Genomic DNA, 3,896 nt, shown 5'->3' on the forward strand with positions numbered 1-3,896 from the left:
TATTTTTTCACTACTAAGAACTAAAACTATATTTGAGAATATGTAAAAAAGTGTATAAAGAGAAGACTTGCTTGAGAAAGCTTAATAAATAAAATGAGAAAATAAAGTGGGTATTTATAGGTGGAAAAGAAGGACCTAACAATAAATAAAATAATTATAAAGAAAAATTTGAAAATTTAATGGAATATATTGATGTCATGAGTGATGTCAAATGGAGGACTATTCATGTCATTAGTGATGTCAAATGTATCTAGATCTTTCCATGGTAGGTGAAATGAGTTATCTTTGACAGAATACTCCTTTTCGGAGCTGCGTTTGAATAAGATAAATTCCTTATTAGGATTTAGTGTTTTCATAAGAATTGTAGCTATAGAAATCTAGTTTTATGTCGTTTAAAAATCAATCAATTTGGAGTATCCTACAGTGAGATATGAATTTTTTTCTACAAACACTTTATTTTGTCACAGCACACTGTCTTACAATAATTAATTTATTTGACCTACTTAACCTCCAAAACTTAATATATGGTCTCACAAAAGTTGTAGGTAGTGATGTTGGGATTACTTAGAAATTTCAATCACCTAATTTGGACTATTCTATGAAAAGTTATGCCTAAAATACAGAGGCTGTATCATTTTTAGACGAGAATTAAAATATCGTATACAACGTTTTTAGGAGATATTACACATATAAGACCACATCAATATAAAAAAGGTTGAAAATATATGTGACCGATTAGTAAGTGGTAAGAAAAGGATCAGAAATCTACTCGATCGGTCAATAAAGTGTGAGCACATCAAGAATGCCTCTTTATGCTCAAAAACTATTTTTCAAAGTAGTAAGGGTGGTATGACTCCCATTAAAATCAATTTTAAAGAATAAAAGAGTAAAATCAGTCTTTTTCAAGAACAATAATGGAAATTTAATGCATGAACTAGAATCGTACCATAAAATACGTGAAAAAAAGTGTTAACACAATGCATGCCATCACCAGCATCCAAACAATAGCAGCTAACAAATCAGATGTACATCACTAAAACTATCCTACTCTTATAGTGTAGAAGACTGACCTAGAATTCACCTGGTCCTCAATCAAGGCCTTGAGCTCAACAAGATACAACATTAACAACATAACATGTTCATCAATACTAAAGAAGAGGGGAATCGAAGAAGAGTTTAATAATCACAGAGAAAGTAACTCAAGGATCAAAGCCTTACTCTGCAAATATTCCCCAACCATCAATTGAACACAGCTAAGTTAGCCTATCACTATCACAAGTAACTAAGACTCAAGCATTAGTGGAGGTTATCTAACCAAAAAAATCATCACAAGGAGCAAACATAGCTATTGGGACGCATTCTATGGCATCTAGGCAACAACCTAGACTAAGGCCTCAAGCACCAACCAACTCTAAAAAGGATTACTATGCCAACTACACCATCAACAAGGTGCTACTAGCCTAGGCAAAGGATCTCACCACCCAAGGCCAGTTGAAAGCTCATACGGGAATCAACAGATGGAACAAGGAATCCTAAATCTGACAAATACGATCTCAAATTTCATGTGATTCATACTACACATCATCTAATAAAGCATAATCAAGAAGGATAGACCGTAGCTTACCTTAAAGTCGAACACGCGCACTCCTAATCCACAGAACTAAAGTTTTTCCTTTCGAACCACCTTCACTCACTACTACTCTATCAAAATATTAACCACAACGTCAATACATATATTTTGATACAAAAATTGCAATAATTGGAGATGAATCCAAAATTAGATCTAAAAAGAATTGAGGGACCCGCATTGAAAATTTCAAAATTGACTCTGTCAAAGGGTCTTAAATAGCTCAAGAAACTTGTGCCGCAAATAAAGGAATAATTCGAGTCCTAAAACCACCCAAAATAGATCATGCAATCATAATGCCAAGAAAACACCATTAAAGGTTAAAACGGAGAAAGTCGAGGGAGACTTACGAGTTTAGGAGTGTGGAAAACAACCTGAACAACGCCCCAACACTAATCCCAGTTCAAGAAAATGAAATCCTTGAGAAATTGCTGAAGATTAACTTCTCAAATCACCAAAATTGAAATAGAAATAAGAGGGGGAAATAGTGATTTAATCACTGTATTGGCTGCACCAATGACCCCGATGTCACAAATGCGACATCGTAGCCGCAGAAAGGTTCCGCCGATGCAGAGGTCAATAGATCAACTAGCTTAGTAGGAGCAGACCCAAACTCTGTATGAGTGATGGTCAACAGACTAGTCAGCCCCACAGGAGCAGGCCATGGCTCTGCAGGCGGGAGGTCGAAGGTGCGACCAAGGCCCGCAGGAGTGAAGCCTGCCAGCTTGATTAGATTAGAATAAGTGACCTTCTCCTTACAGGAGTGGCTCCGCAAGTCCGAGCCTGGTCTCTGCGGGAGCGGCCTCACCATCAAGTGTTGTACCAACACTTGGGACTAAAATTTCAAGTCTCCGTCAGACCTTTAAAATTCATCCGGAACTCCACCAACGTGAATTGAATATGCTACTTAGTTAGAAATGAAATTCCAAACTTAATGAAGTTGTCTAAACTTTCAACATAGGTCGTCTCGATGAAAAGTCGGTTCCACACTCATGCTCCATTTTAGCCATAAGCCACAAAGTTGGTCAAAATGCGTGCATGAGCCTTAGGAACCGAGAAAAAGGTCCTACTAGATCAAACTTAATATTTTGGAGCTAACAAACCATCAACATTGCATTATAAGGTCGTTTATCTAATGTTTTGACCGAATTCACCATTCAAACTCCAAGAACTCTAAAATACATAAACTTGCACATAATCCAAATGAAGTACCAAGCGACCGAAATCAGTCCCATCAAGTCACAAATGACTTGGGATCGCTATAGGAAAGCTCTAAATGCTGAAAAGATCGAAAAATGAAGAACATGACTTGGAGGGTCATTACAATTAGTGATGAAATAATGTGTCATCGATAACTATAAATTCATGGCTAATTGTATAGTATAAATGACACCAATTTTTATGTATCGTCACTAAAAGTATGTGTCTTATATATTTAGAAACGAAATTTAATTTTTGTCACTAAAGGTGAACAATTAGTGAAGAATTTCATGTCGTAGCTAATCATTTTGTAGCTATGTATCATATTTGTTGTAGTGATCGATAATTAGTAGTGAAATGATACTAATAATTAACGATAATAGTGAATGATGATGATGGTTAGCGATATATAATATTCATTAATGATGATAATTATCGATAGTGATAAATAGATGTAATAATGATTAGTGGTAATGATTGCAAATAATGGCTAATAGTGATGACAATTGATTTTGTTGATTGGCGGTAGTGGTGGTTGGATTGTGGATGGTGGTTGTTGATGGTAGGTGGTGCTGATTGACGGTGGTCCGTGGTGATTGAAATGGTGATTGTGGGTGGTGGATGAAAATAGATGATGCAACGACTAGCGATGAACTATCATTTTTGTAGAAATTTTTATTGTTATAGATCCTAATCATTCAGACTCATTAGGTGACTTAAAATAAGAAAACATATGCATTTAATAATTAAGAATCTAAACTTAAAAATAAACAAATTTAATGACTGAGATCTCAATGATTAAAATTAAAATTAAAATCTTCATTAAGTGCAAACAAATAAGACAACTCTCACCAGAGGAATTTATAGTATTATATCTTTAAAGGAAAAATTATTGTAAGTAATGAAAATTGATAAGAAAAGTTATAATTATTTATATTTTAAATGATTAAGATTAAAATCTTTATTAATTGCAAACAAATTAGGTAAGTCTTACCAAAGTAATTGATAGTATTATATATTTAAAAGAAAAATTATTGTAAGTAATGAATATTGGTAAGAAAAGTTATAA

The sequence above is a fragment of the Solanum dulcamara genome, chromosome 10, assembly GCF_947179165.1.
Source record: "Solanum dulcamara chromosome 10, daSolDulc1.2, whole genome shotgun sequence".
NCBI lineage: Eukaryota > Viridiplantae > Streptophyta > Magnoliopsida > Solanales > Solanaceae > Solanum > Solanum dulcamara.